This window comes from Ambystoma mexicanum, chromosome 8, assembly GCF_040938575.1.
Source record: "Ambystoma mexicanum isolate Mex_15411 chromosome 8, UKY_AmexF1_1, whole genome shotgun sequence".
Taxonomy (NCBI): Eukaryota; Metazoa; Chordata; class Amphibia; order Caudata; family Ambystomatidae; genus Ambystoma; species Ambystoma mexicanum.
Window position 1 is genome coordinate 839,706,232 of NC_090929.1, and position 22,765 is coordinate 839,728,996.

At 41.1% G+C, this 22,765-nt stretch overlaps 1 protein-coding gene across 3 annotated transcripts in view; it reads right to left on the minus strand.

Moving 5' to 3' along the window:
- Nucleotides 1-22,765, minus strand: part of CDH23 (cadherin related 23) — a 3,939,560-nt gene that overhangs the window by 284,653 nt on the left and 3,632,142 nt on the right. The window lies entirely within an intron of this gene.

A 22,765-nucleotide genomic window follows, 5' to 3' on the forward strand; every position in this document is an offset into this window, starting at 1 on the left:
AGATGGTCACCATGGAAAGGGAAAGCAAGGGTTCTATACAGGGCCCCTCTTCACTTTCCATGGCAGCCTGCAGAAGGCAAAAAGAGAACCCTATGACCATATTACCACAAGCATATTTTTCTTCCCTTTCAGATCTATCCTAATTTCGAATAACTTTACTACAAAGCCAGTCCCAGGTGGACATGACCACTTTAATCCTATGTTTTGTCCCTTGTGGTCATGGCCAGTAGCCAGATTGTCTGGATCATGACCTTATTCCACGACCCGGACAATCTGGCCACTGCCCATGGCCACAGGCTACCCCTCAGTCACTAAAGGTATACCGCTATTTTTTGTAGCTACATTATGACACTTGTCAAATAATAAAACACTGGCACATTTGCAAAACCATGCTTGTAGGTCCTTGCCAATGCTCCTTACGCAAATTTGCTGGAAATCCACCCATGTTTTATTTTTTCAAAAGTGTCAAATGTATGCACATAGGATTGTCATATAACCTAGCTCCCACTTGACAAAATCCATTCAGACTTTACAAAAACATCTATATCTAGATCTATAATCTTTTTGCAAACCTTTGTGTAGATTTGTCAAATGGCACCACATTTATAAGCCTTTACAATATTTTGGGACCCACCCTCTAATTTTGCTAACTCTTGACAGAATGCCACCAAACTTCAGAAACATATGTATATCAGTTTGCCAAATGAAGTGTAGATTCATCAAATGGCACCTCATTTATAAGCCATTTCATTATTTTGGGGCCCTCCACTCTAATTTTGCCCCCTCTTCACAAAATCCCACCAAACTTCGCAAAAACATTCATATCTAAATGTATACTTGGTTTCCCGAATTAAGTGTAGATTTGTCAAATGGCACCTCATTTATAAGCCTTTACATTATTTTGGGACCCTCCCTCTAATTTTGCCCCCTCATGATAGAATCCCACCAAACTTTGCATACTCACTCAATATCAGAAATATACATGCAAAATGTCATGCAGTTCCATTAAGTGGTGCCAAAGTTATAAGCCATCCAAGAACTGCATTTCACCAACCCTATAATGCTGAAGTGTTCACGAACTTCACAGGACTGTCCGCGAACATCAGAACTGTTCGTGGACTTTTGCGGCAAAAAACACCAATATTTTTGCTTCTTGGGCCATATCGCATCCCATCCTCATCACCCCTCCCCTCTCCAGAGATTATTTGATAAGTTTGACAAGTGCAATGTTGTGTTTTTTTATAAGTTTTTACTGCAATGTCCGCGTACACCGGCTACTGCCCGTGAATCCAAGATGGCGGGCATTTCCAAAAATCTGACGCACTTCACGCTCTTCACCATCCAATCAGCGAACACGTTGCATGTCCGTGGCCATGACGCAAGCCGATTAACCAATCAGTGTCCTGTCCATGGAGCAAACAGGGAAGCAGACATAGATATCACACATTTTTTGTGACCTACTTTTTGGTCATTTTAAAAAAAAAACTACTGGACAGATTTTCACCAAATTTACAAAAGCACGCTTTCCAGATCATTCCGCTGCTCCTGCCGCAAATACGGTGAAAATCCGTCAAGCGGTTTGGGTTGTAGGCGTGAGCAAAGTTTTTTCCCCATTCAGTCAATGGGAAGAAAATATATTTTGGGACCCCCCCTATAACTTTTTCCCCCCGGACCAAACCTCACCAAACTTTGCATAACAACTCAGAGTTGGCCATATACTTTTTTTGCAAAGTTTGGTGTGGATTCGTCCAGGGGCAGCGAAGTTATAAGCCGCCCAAAAAAAACTGCTCTTCCCATGGGTTTAGCAACTTAACCTTAACTACAGTGACCGTGTAATATATATATGTATATATACACTAAAAATAAAGGGGCCGATTCATGGAACAAACATGCGCCGAAAATCTTGGCGCACGTGTTTTTCTTGGGATGTGTGCCAAACCCGAGCGTGGCGCACACGGGCGCAAACGTCATTGCAACAGCTCAAACGCTGTGCGCCACGCGCACAGGGAAAGTGCACAACGTCCACGCACACACCAAAAAGGGGGCGGGACACGGGGCGTAACACGCAGAATGGGGAACAATGCGTGAAAAAGAAGGCGTAACTGGGGAAGTACTGCTGGGAAGTACACGGAATGCCCACACGCACGCGAACCATACGTATTCATGGAATCGAATAGGGCAAACCCGCACACGGGCAAAGACACACACAGGCCTAAACACGTCTGCCACACGAAGGCAGGCGGTAGCGTCCCTATGCATTACAAAAGTGTGCGCCAATAAAAAGCATGTATATACAGCTATGATGATTGTCCCATACTGTGGCCCCCTAGGATAAATGACGTGCACGCAACACACAGGCACCCCATAAAAAGAAGAAAAAGAGACAAGCGCCCTCCAGTAGCCCACGTGCGTGCAAAAATGACACACGTAGTACAGTGTGGCAGCCAGGAGCCCAAAAAAAACGTACGCGATCACCAGGCAGGCCAGCATTGGCGGAAAAAAAGGGGTACATGACAAACACAACACCCGCTGTGTGAAAAATAGCGTGTGCATGTATTTTGGGGGTGCGCGGGAAGTTTTACACTCGAAAGGGTCCTGTACGAGTGGGGTACGTGTATTCCTGGGGTGCGCAGGAAGTTTTACACCCAATTGGCCCTGTGCGAGTGGGGTACGCGTATTCCTGGGGTTCGCGGGAAGTTTTATATGCGATTGGCCCTGTACGAGTGGGGTACGTGTATTCCTGGGGTTTGCGGGAAGTTTTACACACGATTGGCCCTGTGCGAGTGGGGTACGTGTATTACTGGGGTTCGCGGGAAGTTTCACACGTGAAAGGGCCTGTGCGAATTGATAAACAAACTGTCGAGGATCATTGGAATAGATGTCATGAACTATGTGGTACATTAAGCAATGCATTGCTATAAATAGCATTCTATTATGAAGTTCTTTACAGTATAATAATGTACTCATGTACAAACATAAGCATTGTCTGCAGCATACATGATGGAGGTGCAATATTCATAATCTTCCCATGTTAAATAGTGAAATGGTAAATGCTTTCTTATTACAGTTTTGTGTACTGTGCAACATGTTATAATTAGCTAATGAAACCCACTTCCTATATAATTTCATTATTACATACGAAACACAAAGACATAACAACAAACACAAATATGAGTATATACAGTCAAAGTGAAGTACGCAAAAAAGCAGCAGTAGAACCAGAAATTGCTCATAACCTACCTGATTATTTTTATGCACAGAAATGATTGTTCTGCTTCAAACCTACTACTTCCCTATGAATAACTATCACATGATGTGACTGCACCCTAAAGAGAGTAATGCAAATACAAATATGAGCATATCCACAGAAAGTACAGTAATACAAAGAACAGCAGACCAATAAGAAAGTGTTGATAACCTTACTGATTGTCTTCATACACAGAAAGCATTGATATCTTTCAAGTGTGTATTCTCCCTGTGTATATGTTTCATATGCTATGAGTGAACCCCAAATGAATTACTGTAACAACATATTTGAAGTGTAAGTCTACACATATAGTACTTTTTAGTGATTTTTTTGTTCCTAAGTATTACTGGCTAAGATATATCACAAAAGGAAAAAAGAGGGAGCCAGACATGTACTGTCATCAGTGATGTCATCAATGACATTTGTGATGTCATCTTTGATGTCCTGGGTGTTAGTCTTAGCAATGCACGTAGGTGGCGCGAGTTATGGTTGCTTAGCTTACCATAACTAGCGAATGGCAAGGGTTTTTCGGTTTTACTTTGAACCATAACGTCCCTTTAACAAAGTTTTTTTTACTGAATATACATATATATATATTTATATATGGCAGAGAACAAAAACAAAGGGGCTACACATGTGATATCATCAGTGATGTCATCAGTGACATTTGTGATGCCATCTTTCATGTCCTGGGTGTTAGTGTTAGCAGTGCACAGTGGTCCGGGCAGTTATGGTTGCTTAGCCTACCATAACTGGTGAATTTCAGGGGTTTTTCGGTTTTACTTTGAACCATAATGTCACGTTTGTAAAGTTTTTTTACTGAATTTCAGAGGTTTTTAGAAGAGGAACTTAGTCATAACATCCCGTTAACAAAGTTTTTTGTAACTGAATTTACACTTTTATCATGTGATTTTGGGACATATGTACTATCATTTCCTTACTTTATATACATGTAACATAAAACATACTGAACCCCCTCGCTAATAATATTTGAAAGGCACGGACAGGACGCCTGCTTGTGGACAGGCGGGGATGAGATCACCACTACACAAACAGTCAGGGGGTATCTGAAATTGTACTATTGTGTTATATGAAAAATGCACAACTTTCTATTAGAACACATAAAGACATTATAAGTACTAATAAATAACCAATTGAACCTAAACGTCTGAAACATTATCCATGCATTTAATGACCATGTAGAATGAAATGGATTATACCATAACAGAAAAAGGTATGCCTCCAACGTAATTACCTCCCAGAAACTGTGCAGCCAGGAGCAACAGTAGATGCACACAGTACAATGAAGACAAAATTACAATAGTTTAAGGCAATTTGTGGAGGAATATGTGAGAGGAAAAATACGATATCACTGTCCCACCTGTACCTGCCGCCCTTCTCCATTTCCCAGTGAACCATCCCCAAAATTTCAAGAAAAAAATAAAGGTTTTGATGAAACATCCATCCCTTCATCCCCTCACAATTCATCCCCTCACAACCAGCCCGTGTTAAACCCCAATTCCCCTATATTTGTTTCAGTATCTGCTTCCCCCTGTATTTCTCTTGATTGATGTGTGTGTGTATTGACATTTTGTTTAATGTTAGTTGTAGTGAAATGGTTTGAGGCAAAACATTTTTTTAAAAAGAGTTAAAATGTCCACGGACAGCGGGCCTGTTCGAGCTGGCCGTAATCAATATAGTATGGATGTTCTAGGGGCAATACACCTACCCGTAGCAATCGCAACCAATTTGGACCTAATGTTTTAACGCACTAGGTGTCCAATTTGTTCACAATTGGACACAATGGGGACGTCCTAAGGAAATTAGACCTCTCCGTACTGGTCACAACCAACATAAAACATTTTCTTAGAACACACTAGATGTCTGGGATGTCTGTAATGAACAAAATGGCAGTGTCCTAAGGACAGTATACTTATCCGTACAATCCGCAGCCAAGATGGAAATGTCCATAGAACAGGCGCGGTGTCTGGCATGTCCGTAGTCAAACAAAATGGAGGTGTCCTAATGACGCTGCACCTGGTCGTGCGGTCAGCAGCACATCTAGGCACATGTGCACCACACCCATAAGTACTGCGAACATTGTGCCTGTCCCTAACTGTCCGTCTCACTTGTGTCGCACTTTTAATTAATTTCAGGACCCGAACACTGTCTGTAGAACTCCCACGCGCATGCGCATGCCCGCTACTCTGCATTTGGTGTCCAGACAGCAGCGATTTCCTTCGCAGATGATGTGTTCACGATGTCATCATGTGACCGCACCCACGCTGAGCGTGTGGACTAATTTGCGCAGTTTGTCTGCTTCCGCAACATTTCAATAGAACTTATACAAACATGGGAAATTATTTTACAGTATAAAATCACCATTTCACATGTCCCATATAATGGCCCAACCTTTCAAATTATTGTTTAGAATTTTTGCAACGCTTTTGATCGAAATGGTCACGTGCCGCACCCATCCACCCCTATAAATGGCCACACCCCCGAGCTCATCTTCATTGTGCTTCTGGCTATAGCAGATTGAGTTGTTCTGCCTTTACTGCTGTAGCGAACATTAGCCGAGTAATCCTTATGGCATCCATGGCTGCTGTTGCTTCATTAGCCTCAGCACCATCCCCAAACCCTCCACCGCCACCACCTCCCCAAGGGCCTGCAGAGGGAAATATGGGGGAGGATGTAGACAGCGAGGCAGAAGAGGAAGAAGAGTAAGAAGAGAATGAGGTGGAGGAACTCCGCACTACAAGCACTCGCCGGGAGTTGTGGGTGTGGCGGTTGTTTAGCGTTTTTGGGAACGTACCAAAAGCATGTGCAAACCTGGACAAGTGTAACCAGTGCAAGTCGGTGCTGAGTTGTGGGAGATCTGGTGCGTACAGCTTTGGTACGACAACCATGAAGCGACACCTAACGTTGTACCATAGTGCGGACATTCGCAAGGTGGTGGCATGTGAAGAACGTAGTAGATTGAGTTCCTCCACAGCATACTCCGTGTCTGATCCTCTCACCACAAGAGACACTCCTGTGGGGGAGCGCATCCCTCCAGCTGCCTCACAAGCCATTTGCGGTGCTGTTGACCCTTACCTTTCAAGGGTCACAATATTGTGTATGTACTGCGACGCAGTACTCTGCAGGGGGGAGAGTCTTCGAACTGCTTTTGAGGCTACGGTCACGGTGCACCTGAAGAACTGCCCCCTACCTAAGTAAAGGCCACCCTACATCTTTCTCTCTCCCCCTGCCCTTTCTCATCCCCGTGGTTGGTGTCCCTTCCTTGCCCTACTTTGCCCTCCTCTCCTAGTGTGTTGTGTGCTGAAAATCAATAAACTGGAAAACAACAAAAATTACAAAAAAGGCTCTTTTCAAAGCCGCCTTTCTCAGTTTAACAATAGAACTATCAAGTGACCGGTGTAGGCCCCCACACATTGTTCAAAAAGTCCACGGACAGTCGTAGGACGCACAAAAATGGACGGTGCAAGCGGAGCAAAACCAATGCACTTGTCGCTGGGAGAAAGTGGTGGCTCTGAAAAGAGCCTTTCGGTGGTGTTTTGTGTGTTTCAAAAACTGTGGATTTAAAAAAACGGATTGCCAAATAGATGACTATGAATCCAAAAAAGGTTGCAATGCATTTTGTACATTGCGAAGAAAAATCTGATTGCCAGCATATGTGAGATGGACTCCATCTCTGCGAAAAATGAAAGTGCTGCGAAACAAAATGTTTTCATTGTGGAATGAGGACATGCCAACATCTCTTAGAAAGGCACAAACAGCCTAATTGACATTGCACCACGCTTTCTCCATTTGTGGACCAAATGCAGAAGAATGCAGCCATATTTGTCTTTGTGCAATACGGGATAAAACTATTTGGCAATTTGGAAACATGTTCATGACCTTCACAGGTCCTTCCTTCATTGCAAATTGCAAAGAAATTCCAGAGACATGGCCTAAACTGTTTCCTCTGCAATGAATGATAATTATATCAGGATGAACCTGTGTGTGTAAAGTACCACAGAAAGGTACCAAGTCGAGCCACCTCATTCCATGCACGCCATGCCAGTGCACTTCCACATGAGGAAATCCAAGATCTGCAGATAGACCGCAACTTTCCGAATGCACCTTCAACCAATGTATCCATGAGTCTCCCAAAATCCAGATAATCTGTTTTCGAGCACACAGAGCCATGGCTGTCTGGTCTCCTGTCAGGGAAAAGACATTGTGACTAAATTTCTCTGTTCAGAACACACCCACTGAACTTTACTGACCAATCCCTACCTTCGCACATTCTCATTTGCATGCGTCTCCACCCCAGAATCCCTTTTGGTAATACGCGCTGCCTGCAGACTACCGCCACGTAGAGGATCAGAGCATGATGACTGTACATTTAAATATTATTCCCCTTTTCCCCTTTAAGGTGGGCTCTGAAGAGAGCCAGTGTTTTTTTGTTTTTTGGGCAGATGCCTTACAGACAACTGTTATTTTGTTTTTTTTGTTGATATTTTTTCTTCTTACTTTCCTCCTACAATCATTACAGAACCTTCTCCAAAGCAAGCCTTACATTCCAAAAGAACATGGCATTTCCCAAAGAAGATAACGCAACATCATCTGCTTCAAAATAAGCCTCATTACTGGGAACATTGTTCTTGTGGCTGCAGAAAAACATACCAGCTCGTAACATGAAAGCATGCATGCCTCGATTGATGTTACACCTCCCAATACTTTTATCAGGACAGAAAACAGAACTGTTGTCCCATTTTCCTCTAGGGAGTAAGCCAGAAAAAATTACTTTTGCACTTGGAAAGATATTAATGACTGCTTGCACCAACTGTTCCAAATCTTCCAACAAAGTACGTGAACCCACGTAGACCAAATGGCAAGCACCGTAGTGCAAAAGTACCACCTGGGGACGGGTCACCCTACGCATGTCTCTGCAAACTTGGAGAATTGCCACAACATTGCGATCAGTATCAGCACTCCACACCACCTCCACTTCTCTCACATCGTAATTGTGTGCCACATGCCTACTTTCGGAATAGTGCTGTAAACCATGGACAAAAATATCTCTAAGCACCAAACCCCTGACTCTCTCCACCTCTGCCATCTTCAGTACACGCACCGTCTTTCGACACAAAAGAACAATGTGAACATCTGATTGGCTGATGCCTACAGTCCCCTTTCCATGCTGGATTTGCTGTAGAACCCCGTATGTGGCACACCCTACCCATGGACAAGCGCTGTCTATGTGCGGCACGTAACTCTTACCTAGTCCTTCTACCCTTTCCACATCACTCGCGAATCCATTCCCTCAGTGGACACAGCTAAGCAGTCACACAACCATCCACCAATCACATTCAACATCTCTACATCTAACTCCGTCATCAAAATTTCGCACTTCGAATGAACTATTGATCACTCTGAATGCAAGTAGCATATCATTGCAAAGCACCTACTTCAAAAACTACTGTGCGAGTGTCGCGGATTTCTACATACAGTTCCATGCATGCACACATGGATGAGTATAAAGTACAGGTATGCATATTTTAATCAGAGAACATGTGCAACCCTTATAATTTCATTTAAACAAATGAATGGCATTAAAAAATCTGCATAGCCAATACATACCAATGGCCCCCCTTTAAGTACAAGACTTCCGATGTTTCATTGACAAACTGCACTACTTCTTACTGTCTCCTGCATAACCTATACATATGTAACAACCCTCCCTATTTGCGCGAAACTCGATTTTCCATTAGAAAATGGCACAATTTTTTACTGTGTACCGCCTACATTAATGCTACTTCCTATTTGATTGTATGAGAAAAATAAACGCTCCCGATTACTGTGGTGACATCTCCCTTTGAGGGTCTCCCGATTTTTCAGATTTGTACTTATAATATGAAAGTAGTGACATTTTTCCCATCTACTATAATGACCTATCACTTACAAACCTCTCTGGTATGGACAACACAGCTTAAAAAAAACAAGGCATTTTAATAAACTAAAAATTGTACTCATTTGCGAATCACGTTCAACTAACATACTACAAATAACATACAAAGACAGCACATAGTGAAGTGAAATGCACACATGCACTGTGTTGAGATATCAAAAGAGAATACTCCGACGAAAGATGCAAAATTTACGTGTACAGTAACATCACTGCTTTAAACACACAAAATTACTAACTTCTTCTTTTTACAATTGCAGTGAAGACTACTCTCCTGAAAATCAACAACATCTACACTGCAAACGACATATCCGAAGAAACATGGTCATTCCGCAAAAAAAAGTAAGTACAGTACTACCTTTATATTCTGACTGTTCCTCAAACAGACTGTATGGGTTATTTATTTAATTTGCACACCAAAACAAACATTGATTTCTGAACCATTCTACCCACAAATCCCCTATTTACTAAAGAAAGAATAACAGGCAGAATGGCTCACAAATCCCTGTGTTTTTGGAACTCAAATAATATACAGAAGCCTTAGAATGTTAGTACTTGAAAACAAATAGCTGTTTCAATTTTATACCATTACGTTTACTATTAATGCTACTCCTCACCACTAGCTCACTTTGTACTCTCATCTGAAGCACAGTGTAGCCTTCCCAACTCATTGTAACTGCCCAATGCACATTCACACACCACCACAAAGAGCTTCCCCATCAAACTCATGCATGCATGCACACAGCACACATACATTGTACAACAGACCAAACAATGCCTTCTTTTTTTCAACAGACCCCAAATAATGCCTACCAAAAAGCAAGTCCATAGAAAGGAACGCAGAAATAGACCAAATGAAAATAAAACTGTCCAAAGTAAGCATCCATCTGTAACAGTGTTTGTAGAGAACGTTGGAACAAAACAGCCAATAGAGTCATTTAGCGAAACAAAGGAAGCTTCAACTACCGAAACTGTGGCTCCTCTATCAAAATGTGGCATGAAACAGAAAATGCTTTACAAAAAATCAGCTACCAGTACTGCTAACAATGCTCCTATTAATCCTGATATAGTAACAACAACCTATAGTAAAAAAAGTATTTTATCAAAAATGTTTCGCCACAGAGTACTTCAGAATCTAATAAGAAGAGGACCGAAATCATCCTCAACCCTTAAAACCTACCGTAGAAAATTAATCCTACAAGCTCTCGTAGGCAGTACAATCCTTCTCAAAAGGAAGTTATTTATTTTAGTGTTAAATATGATGAAACCACTAACAAAAGTAAGTACTAAACTACAAAAGAAACTTATCAATGGACGGAATGTCAACAAAAATAACTTCTTAAATGTTTGTGGAGGTGAATGGAGTCACACAACAACCACAGAACCGTGTTTTTGTATTTACATACAAAATCAAACAAACACAATTGCCATCCATAGCAGTATACGAGGGTATGAAAAAATCAATAATACCATCATGGAACAAGAAACACTGCTTACAAAAGTATCCCCTGAAAACTCAGAATTACCTCTCGATTCGACTGAACCAGACCGTTCAGTATACAAATGGCCGTGCACGTCAATGTGTGACATTCCTAACAAATCTTTCAAATCTTTACGTCAGTTCCTCAATCAGTATGTGAAAGGTAAAGACAAAATGAAAATGAAAGTGCTGCAAAATATGGATATCTGTCCAGTGCGCAAACATACAGGACTACAAGGACATTCATTAGCCTGTGTTTCAGGACCTATTTGCAAAAGCACCTTCCACGATATCAAAAGGATATCAATACATCATTCAAATGCAAGAAATCTAGTGTATAAAATGTACTATGCTAAAAGTCCAGCTTTAGAATTAGGAAATATAAATAACACTCTTCTGCATGGTACACCCAACTACCTAGAAGAAGAAATTGACTGTAGCCAGAGAAAATATTTTGGAAGTGGAAGCCACTCACAAAATGCAATCGTTTTAAAACGGACTAGCAACAATTCTGCACATAGAAACCTTCTATTACACACATACAAAAAAGAAATACTAAAATGTAAAAGTGCATCGCTGAAGTACCAAACCATGTGTGTATGTGTTGCCGCAGAACGTTTCACAAAAGGAACACAAAAAATATAGATGTAACATACAAAATAGAAGACAATGAAAATCCCAAATGGTTTGAATTAGCTCTCTAACTTTTAGCAGAAAACAAATAACAAATAAGTGAACCCCTAATATGTTGCACTTACTACACTACAAAAATGGACAACAACCAAACTCCTTCACGTGCTATCACAAATAATTTGGAATTGTTCCCACTACCAAAACCCCTGCAACAACTCAATTTGTATAAGAGCATCATAATTCAAACAGTTCACCCATTTCAGGTAATAATACGCCTTCAAACAAAAACAGCAAAATTACCTCCCCCTGAATTGCTGAAAGGCATTCGTGGCAAAGTAGTTTATTTACCATTAGATCTGGCAGAAAATGTATACACTCTAGGAGTGCAACGTCCAATAGAGCATTCTTTAATTGTCTTGGGCAATGCTGTACCAACAAAAGACAAAAAAACTTGGCAACAACTGGTGGACTTACATAAAGTTAGACAAGTCTTGCAATATCTGAAAGACAATAACCAATACTACAAAGAAATAAATATTGAACAAAGCTTAAGGGAAACAACTGAAATAATTCAAGAGTCATCAGAAGCCGGTCAATTTGAACTTCTGAATCCTGCTGCAGTATCCACTCTTTTGGACCATTACACAATTCATCCATTGCATTCCAATGAAAGCATACATGATGCGCTAGAAACTTACCAAATGTGACAAACCAAAGGGTCACCAATGAGTATATGGGAAAAAAGTATAGAAGCACGTGCTTTTCCACTGCTATTTCCTACTGGCAAAGGTGGAAGATATGATGATAGACCCACTCAGATTACGGCATCAGAATACCGGTCCGTACGAATGTATTCGCAAGATCCCAGATTTAGACAAAATGTGGATTACATATTCCACCTACTCTTTCTTTGAAAGTGAACTAGCAACCCTATGTTATGTAGTTGCACACATTTTGAAATCTGGAACCCACTTTCAAAATATGTCAGCTACTCAATTAATACAACATGTACAAGAAAAAGATGAGGTTTTACAATCAAGTATAACAAATCTGTTTGCAAACATGCGTGGTACAAAAGAATACTGGTTCCGATGGCACGGAGACATACGTTGGATGATCAGAAACCTTGGGCCACCGAATTGGTTTGTTACACTAAATTGTGCAGAATATGCATGGGAAGATTTACATCAGTTCCTGCGCATATCAAACAACAACAAAACCAACATAGATATATTAACACCTGGAGAACTTTGCTCTCTAGATCCAGTTAATGTGTCAAGATATTTCCATCATTGTTTCATTGCTATGCTACACTTTATTTGTAATAAAACTGTTCCTCCCCTCGGAGAAGTGCAAAGCTTTTTTGGAGAAAAGAATACCAAGCGAGAGGAGCACCACATATTCATATGCTTTTATGGATCAAACATGCACCTAAATTTGGTCACGACAGTGATGCCACTGTTTTGCAGTCCATCCAAAAATATGTCACTTGTGAAATCCCTTCACAACAGACACATAAGACCTGCATGGACAGATTTGACAATTTCAAAGACACAAATGTGGCAAACATTGTAGTCACAAATACAAAAGCAAAGGGAAATACTACACCAAATGCCGCTTTGGTTTCCCTAGACCAGTTACAGAAACAGGTGAAGTGAACAACTTCATGTCTTCAGTTCGACATAGTGTTAAAGGTAAATCACCTAAGAACACGTATTACCTAAAAAGAACAGAAGAATCAAAATATATCAATGATTAAAATGCATTCAGTGCTCTCTTATGGAATGCAAACATAGATGTGTAGTACATTGCAGACAATTCCACTTCAGTTGCACGATATGTTACAGCCTACTTAACAAAATCAGAAAAAAACAGAGCTTCAAGACCTCTGGAATGACCTATCATCAGACAAAACACTATCTCAGAAATTGTACAGCCTAGGCATAAAAATGCTCTCTCATAGAGAATGTGGTGCCTATGAAGCGGCAGATTGTTTAACCGGTACTGCTTTGTATGGAAAATCAGACAACCTAGTATGGCTAAGTTTTGGTCCTGCTAAATCTAGAAAAAGAGTTCTGAAATCATATGAGGACATAGAAACAATTGCCAGAAACGATCCCAACAGCCAAGACATTTTAAAAAACAATTTACTGGACACATACTATCCGAACAGGAGTAGCACTTTGGAAAGCATGTGTCTATACCACAAAGCTCAAAACTTGGCTTACAAAAATAATGTAAAACCCGATGAAAGCAAAGGTAGATATAGAGTGACAGATTGTGAAGGCAGCTTAGTGAAACTTACCAAACAAAGCTTAGTTAATCATGTCAAATTGTCATTACAAACTCCTCAACAGAAAGAACTATATTACATGTCTCTGCTACAACTTTTTAAACCATGGAGAAAAAAGGAAGAGATACTAGATAACTATGACTGCTATGAAGATGCTTTCAAAGCAAATGAAAGCGCTATCACCGATGTGAACTTTACGCAGTACAAAACAATTTTGCACAATGAACAGCAACACGAAGAAGAACTTCAGGCCCAGCTAGATAAGGACACTTCTGACAGTAGTCAACCTTCTGTAACAGGAAGCCAAGAACCACTAGGACAGCCACTAATAGCAAATGAGGCAGAATTAGCTATGACAGAAGTGGAAAACACCATGGGCCTCATTACAACTGACCCGGTATGGAAACAACGGTGGCGGTAAACCCGCCGCCACCATTGTTTCCATACCGGGTGATCACGACTCCTGCAGGTGGCGGTGTCAATCTCGCCAGGTCTGACCTGGTGGGTTTAACACCGCCCACCTACAGGCAGATGAGGAAACACCGGCACCATCACGAGGTGGTGCCGGTGTTTCCATGATCCCCATTCCCATTGAGTCCTATGGGACTCAGTGGGAATGGGGATTTACACTATTCTGCCTCTGGAATTCACGGGTCGCCGGGGTTGTAATGCCCCGGTAATTCCAGGAATCACGGAGGCGGAATGGTAATACAAGTCCGGTGGTAACCAGGCAGTATTACCACCTCGGTTACCGCCAGACTCGTAATGAGGCCTCATGTGTCACTATGAAGAAGATATAGAAGACTTAACTGTACTACAAGCAAAATTTAAAAAAGATCAGCGCACCATTTTTGAAGAAGTAACAAAACAAATTGCACATGGTGTACAACACGAAAATAAAGAATCTACCTGCCAAACTTGCAAACCTATACTGCTGTACGTCAGTGGTGAAGCTGCGTTAGGAAAAACATTCTTAATCAAAATCATCAGCAAGTTCAACAATTCACAAACAACAAACTGTCAGCTGTTGTAACTGCCCCCACAGGTTTAGCTGCCTACAACATAGGTGGTGTCACTTTACACCGATTACTACTCCTTCCAGTAGAACACCAAAACAAACTTTCTGCAGAAGCTGCAATGGAACTACGCAGAGTATTAAAACAAATGAAAATGCTACTAATAGATGAAGTGAGCATGGTCTCCAACCTAATGTTGGCTTTGATTCACCTCAGATTGCAAGAAGTACTTAAAACAAACTACGAAGAACTCTTTGCAGGGAAACACATTATCGTTTTCGGAGATCTTCTACAATTGACACCAGTGAAAGTGAACCTATTTTTAAAACCTTAGGACACAAACTCTGCCGTAAAGCTGTTGGCAGCATAGGAAATGTCAACCTTTGGCAACATTTCCAATACAGAGAATTAACAGAAAACATGCAGCAATCTGCAGATCTCACTTACGCCAACATTTTAAAAAGTATTAGAGTTGGTGTACTATCTCAAGGAGCTCAAGCAACACCGGCACATTAATGCACTTTATGGCGATAACGCATGTGCTACTGATGTTATGGAACAATTAGCGCACAAAAATGTCAATTGTATGGCCTTAATGCCAACTCTTGCAAGCTGTTTCAAATTCAATGAAACAATGTTAAAAAAAGAAATGCAACCAATAATGGAAATTTGCGCCACAGTCAAACTAGACGTACATGGTATGACACTACCCATGTGTGAGCAAGCCACAACAAGACTAAATACCTTAGAAAATTCAATCTACAACACAGCTGGTTTGGAAAAAATATTAAAATTATCCTTAAATTGTAGAGTAATGCTGAATCGTAACCTTGACGTGGAACAAGGGCTAGTTAATGGGGCACTGGGAACAGTTGTTGGCTTTCAAACATACCCACGTGACAACATTCAGTTTGTCAATATTTGTTTGGACAAACTTTCAGAAGTGAAAAGGATAGGGCAGTCAACTGCTCAATTCCTTCTCTTCAAAGACAAGTATGTACGTAGAGAACAATTTTCTCTAACTCTTGCATATGCAGTCACCATTCATAAATCCCAAGGTCTTACCCTAGACAAAGAATTGATAGATATAGGAAACACAGTCTTTAAAGAAGGCATGAGCTACGTAGCACTATCACGCTTACGTACACTTGACGGTCTATTTCTAATCAACTTTGATGCAAGTAAACTGAACGCTGATATTCCATGCATTTTAGAATACAATAGACTGCGTTCACTGTACACCCCCCATCTGAAACCATAGCCTGTTCCAGAAAAAGTAAAACGTGGTAAAAGAAAACTATTTCAAACAGAAATGCAACAGAATCTGACAGCAAATCCTTCAAAGAAACAAAAGAAGCTAAAACTTCATCAATTACCACAAGCAAAGAAGAACCTATTAGGGAAAGTAAATCAGGTACTTCTTCAAAGAAGGAACAGAAACTCCGAAATAAACACTCAGCGACCAAACTAGCTGGTCCATTCAAATTTTCAAATGAAACTGGTGTAAGTTGCTATGCAAATGTAGCAATGAATATTCTATTTCAATTGCCACCAATTGTTAACAATATTTACTTACACAGTACAGACCAATTGTGTTTGCAAATGTTACTCCTTCATAGAAACACAACAAATAATCCTGACAACACTTAGAGTGTTCACGGAATAAGACAAGAATTGCACTACTGTGCTGCAATGGTGAGATTCAATATAAACTCACAAGAAGATCCACAATAATTTCTAATGTACTTTCTATAAGTACTGGAAAACAAAAACATACCTATAAATGAAATCTTCTAGATTTCATACATGTGGAAACATACATGCACTCTCTGTAACAATGTGATACAGGAACAAATCCCAAATGAACGATTTGTGTATGTATCCATACCTAATTGTGAATCCATTCCATTTCAGCAACTTGTACAGAATGCAAACCATGGCAGATTATGTGCTATGTGCAATTCAGATAATCGCTCCACCTTACTGATACAAACACATTGTAACTACATAATACCTATGCTTCTACATTACAATGCAAATGGTACCAAAAACAACTGCAAGCTGACTGGATTCACACACAGTCAAGATTCACTTGGAAAGAAAACTTTACAACAATAGGTATAATCTACCACGCAGGAGCTACAACCAATGCAGGTCACTACACTGCATACATTAAAAAGAAATGTGGATGGTTTGAATGTAATGATAGCACCATCACTCTAAAGCAGAGATTGCCAGCTAATCTTACAAATGCATATTTAATCTTCTTAAAGCCAAAATGTAATAACTAATGTGTACTTCAACATTAACAAAAATTGAAGTAAAAAACTATAAACAGTTAGAATACGCCAACAGGTATCTAACTTCCCAAGAGTGTATAACAACCACACAGATAAATGAATACCATAGATCCGTAACAAAAAATGCACAGTTACAATACGCCAACAGGTATCTAACTGTTTTTAAAAATCTGCAACAAGCCAACAGACATAACATTAATCAGAAACAACAAGGAAACACTCAAAGAAAACAAAGAAATAGTTTGTAGCATAGCAAAGAAAGTTTTTTTAATCCGACAAGCATTTTTTTCCCCCAGACCCAAGGATTTGAAAAACAAACACAGAAACTGAGCAAAATGCACAGTACACTGGTTTGTAAACTAAATATTAGGGTAAAAAAAAAGCTAAAATGTCTATTGTACAATGTAATAAGTCTTCATAAAATACAAACACTAACATGCTCTTTTCTTTTATCACAGAAATTAAAAAAGGATGTTTCCGCCAAGTACTAAAGTCATGTAAGAAATATATGGATTCTCAACAAAGTAAACAGTAAGTATAATTGCACACATGTCATATATATTCAAATCTACACGTCTAATCTATGGCAGTAATATGGTGCAGTGGCTGTAGGCAGGGCCTAGCGTCTTGGATGTATAACCTACCACCTACATCCTGCAGCCAAGCAATCAAGACTATTGGTCCTACCCACAACCATCACAACATATCAAAACCATGGTGCTTATAATTTCACTACTTATAAATTTACTCTTGGGTGCATGGTCTGCAGCCATGCACCTAAGACTGTAAGTCATGCACACAACCACCGCACCACAGCACACACATGCTGACTTATAACCTCACTGCTTATGACTTCAGTCTTGGGTGCATGGCTATGCACCCAAGACTCTCGGTCCTGGCCAGAACCACCACAGCATATCGCACCCATTGTATATTCTAACTTCACTACGTATAAATTTGGGTTTGCGTGCATGGCCTTCAGCCATGCACCCAAGAAGCTAGGCCCTCCCCACAACCACCTGAATGATGTTTGATACTACGGGTGTACCTATAGCTCTAATATGCTGCAGTAGTTGTGGCCAGAGGCTAGAGTCTTGAATGTAAGGCCATAGATTTTTCAATGTATGCGTGTGCAGTATTTAAAACCCATAGTGGCTTATAACTCCAGTGCTTATAACTTTGGTCTTGGGTGCATGGCCTTCGGGCATGCACCAAAGACATTGGGCCTCATTACGACCCAGGCGGTAAGTTACCGCCTGGGTCGTACCTTTACCACCATGGCGTAAACTATGTTTACGCCATGGTGGTTGGCGGACTTACCGCCCCATTCCGAGGTGAGTGGGGCGGTAAGTCCCCATTAACCCATTTACCCTTCCCCATTCCCATTTTTGCCCCATAGGGCATAATGGGAGTGGGGAAGGCGTTAATTACGCCACCGTAAATTACGGTGGCGTAATTAACAACAAGGTCCCTTAGCGCCATGGATTTTAACACCTGCTAAAAGCAGGTGTTAAAACCTCCATGGCGCTAAGGGACCTCGGAATCAGGCGGTAAGGGTCGGCGCTGTTTACGCCGCCGTAAACCCCTTACCGCCTGGGTCCTAATGAGGCCCATTATGTTCTGGCCACAACGAACACAGCATATCATACCCATTGTGGCTTATAACTACACTACGTACAAATGTGGTCTTGGGTGCATGTCCTTCACCCATGCACCCAAGACTGCAGGCCCTCCCCACAACCACCTGAGTGATGTTCGATAATACCGGTGTATCTATAGCTGTGATATGCTGAAGTGGTTGTGGCCAGGGCCTAGAGTCTTAGTTGTATCTCCATAGATATTTCAATGTATGGGTGTGCAGTGGCTTATAACTCCAGTGCTTATAACTAGTCTTGAAAGTATGGCCTGCGGCCTATGGCCTCCGGCCATGCACCCGGGACTCTAGGCCCTGGCCACAACCACTGCAGCATGTCACACCCATGGTGGCGTATAAATCAATAGCACACCCATAGAAAAAATAAATGTAACTACGGCATGTACTCAATTTCAATGTTCGCTAACACCACGCGTGTCCTTGAACATTTTCAAGTTGCCTGCGCACAGACTGAAGTACTATCCTTATGAGACCCCTGATTTTCTGTACTTACAAACATCCCGAACAAGGCGGGCATAGGGAATACATCATTAACACGTACCACCTGAACAAATACAGTATTTCACATATCTCTTACTCTCTGAACCTCCCCAAGCACTCTGACACACCAAAACAGTTTCCGAAATAGCATTTTGCTGCTGGTCGCCGCCGCGCTGTCGGCGGATCCAAGATGTCGGGCACATCCAAACAATCTGATGCAGAACACTGCTCAGCATGACACCAGCCCTTTAGCCAATCGGTATGTTGTCCACGGAGCAAACAGGGAATTGTGACCGTGGAGCGGACATAGATATCACTAATCTTTTTAGACCTACTTTTGGGTCATTTTAAAGAAAACTACTGCACGGATTGTCACCAAATTTACAAAAGCACTCTTTCGGGACCAAACCCCTGCCACACATTTGGTGAAAATCCATCCAGCGGTTTTGCCTGTAGGCGTGCGCATAGTTTTCCCCCAATTCACTCTATGGAAAAAAAGACGTTTTGGGACCCCCCTATAACTTTTCCCCCCTGGACCAAACATCACCAAACTTTGCAAGAAAATTCAGAGTGGCCCATATACTCTTTTTGCAATGTTTGGTGAGGATTCGTCCAGGGTGAGCAAAGTTACTTTTGGGTCATTTTAAAGAAAACTACTGCACGGATTGTCGCCAGATTTACAAAAGCACTCTTTCGGGACCAAACCCCTGCCACACATTTGGGGAAAATCCGTCCAGCGGTTTTGTCTGTAGGCGTGCGCATAGTTTTCCCCCAATTCACTCTATGGAAAAAAAGACGTTTTGGGACCCCTCTATAACTTTTCCCCCCCGGACCAAACATCACTAAACTTTGCAAGAAAATTCAGAGTGGCCCATATACTCTTTTTGCAATGTTTGGTGAGGATTCGTCCAGGGTGAGCGAAGTTATAAGCCACCCAAAAAGTGCTCTTCCTATGGAAACAGCAACTTAACCATAACTACACGGCCACTACCGTGGCCGTGTAATACATATATACATACATATATATTATTTATTTTTTTAAAGGTTTTATAGCCGCATCTACTAAGGATGCATGCGCGGCTACTTGCAGCAACAACTGCGTGTGCGAAATGAGCCAGTAGATGTCAACATCCTTCAACGTGGCTACCTATCTTTGCACTTAATATGCCAGCCAATCATATCACGCGCTGCGGCTCTGCGCCTACATGTAACTTTTATGCCATCTGACATAATCCATACATGCAAAATGAGCCAATAGGATGTCGAACTCCTTTAATGCATTTACCAATCCTCACGCCTGATCCACCAACCAATGAAATCACGCGCTGCAGCTCCACGCCTATCCGTGACTTGTATGCGCATCAACGAATGAGCCAATCAAACATTGCGATATATTGATGCCGCTATGCCCTCCCCATTTGACAATATCTGCACATAAGAGACTTTCCAATCAGATGGCACTGCATTCTGTAGCCGTGAATAATTACCACACCCACAAAAAAGAAGTTCACATTTATCGTTGCTTTCAGTACTTGCTAGTGAAAGGGTTTCTCAGTAACTGCAAGCACTTTTGGCACTTTACCCCTTAAATTCCTGATCCTTTCCCCTGATCCTATTTCCATTTGTACTTTGATTTGTTCAGTTTGTGCATTTTTTGTTTTACTTTTTTAATTTCTTTAAAAAAAATGTTTTCTTTTTTTGCAGCCTTGTCTTTTTTTGTCTTGTCTTTTTGAAAGTTTTACTTTTTCCTTCCTTCTAAGACATTCCAACATGTCTGAACATGAGAGCACGAATAGTGACAACATCATCCTTTGGGTCAACAATCCATTATCACCAAGGAAGAAGCACACAGGAATGAAAAATACAGCTGACAGTTGCCAGTTCTTCAAAGTGAAGGAACACTGCTCCAGAAAAGAGGCAGAGAAGGTACTCTGCACCTTCTGTAATAAGATTCTAAGCCGTGGGCCTTCTGATGTTCCATCTCAAAGCCTAGGAACATCAATAATGATCAACCATCTAGTGAGAGTCCATTGGGATGAGGTGGATGATGAATATCGAAAAGCACACGAACATCATAAAAGCAAAGTGCATGGGACCCATTGCTTGCATAGAAGGCGATCAGCACCACGTGCAGAACCTCCATCCACCAGTGCATCAACAGCTCCAACTGGAAATGTCACCTCTACATCAGCAGTGGTATCCACTACACAGACTCATCTTTTCATGACACCCGATCTTACCATGATGCAAGTCATGTGTAAAAAATGCTGTGAATTCAGACTAATGATCAAACAAGAAATGGGAAAACTAATGGAACTATTTCCTCACACCATCTTTATCTTTTCCAATTTGACTCAGGGGCAAAAATGGAGATGGGCCACCAGATTTAATGGTAAAATTGAGAAATCCCAGGGAAATGTTAATAAAGCAGTTTCAGCATTCAGGACAGACCAGAACCAATTATGGATTGCGAACAACAACATACAGTTCTACATGGCCAATTTCTATAGACATGCCAGAGTACACCTAACCGATGAAGGAAATGCAGTGTTCCTTCATAACATCAAAACAGTGCTCCTGATGTGCTAAAGTTCTACACAAAGTGTACCCCAAAACAAGTCCTTTTAAGGACTACTCATACAGAAATACACAAATACAATAAATAATAACAAAAACATGTTTTATTCTAGCTGCGACTACAGTTCATTGACTGTTACCATAACCGCAGTTACAAAAAGTCAGCTGAAATGGGGACTGACTTCAGGTTTTATACTACAATCCAAATTAAATGATCAATACAGTACAACACTAATGATGTAAAGTAACTGAAAAATAAGAAAGCATAGAAAAATACACAACATTAAACTAGATAGGCAAACATTTCACAGCCACACAATATAATACCATAAATGAGAATACACAACCTAAAATACATTGTGTGGCGCATCTAAAACTAGATTACAATTGCTCCTTTTTATATTAATTTTGTTATACTATTTTCTACTACTTTTCTCCAAAGTCTCACATGCTCAAAAGTCTGAAAACACACATCCAAAATAAAAAAAATACTATCTAATACCTACCAGGTCACTGACCATGGCCACTGGCTTTTCACCCCGACGTCACTATATCTTTACAAATAACTTTTTGAAAATAAATAAAACACAGACACCCCCAAAAATATAGCTGCAAATACAGAACTACTCATACCCACGGGTATCTGTAATCCTTCGTAGCCTTGGATATAGTCATGAATATCAGCAAAACGACTGAATAAAATGCTTTGCTGCCCCCCCAGGCCATCGCCAAGTGCCCCCCAATCTGTGCCACCTCCCCCCACTACCCGGATGGCCTCCTCACCTCCCCTGCCCTCTCCCTTTCACCCCAAAACACATGCTGCTTCTGTGATGTAGTAGGTTTCAGATGTCGGCTATTCATGGTTATAGCCGAGGCTACAGAGCTTTGTGTTGCACACTCAGTCCCTGAGTCCCCTCCAACTCCCAAATTGCACTCAGTGCACTCTACCCATCCTTCCACCTCTACCCTGATGGCATTTGTATGTTTTTTGACCTGCCTATAGCTTTTTACTGTGTTTCATTTTCCCATAACCTTCGTTATAGCTGAAAAATGTCTCCTGTTACGAGAGCGAAAAACAAGATGACAGTCATTTCATTTCTGAAAACCATGATCCTGCAATGCACCATGGGAG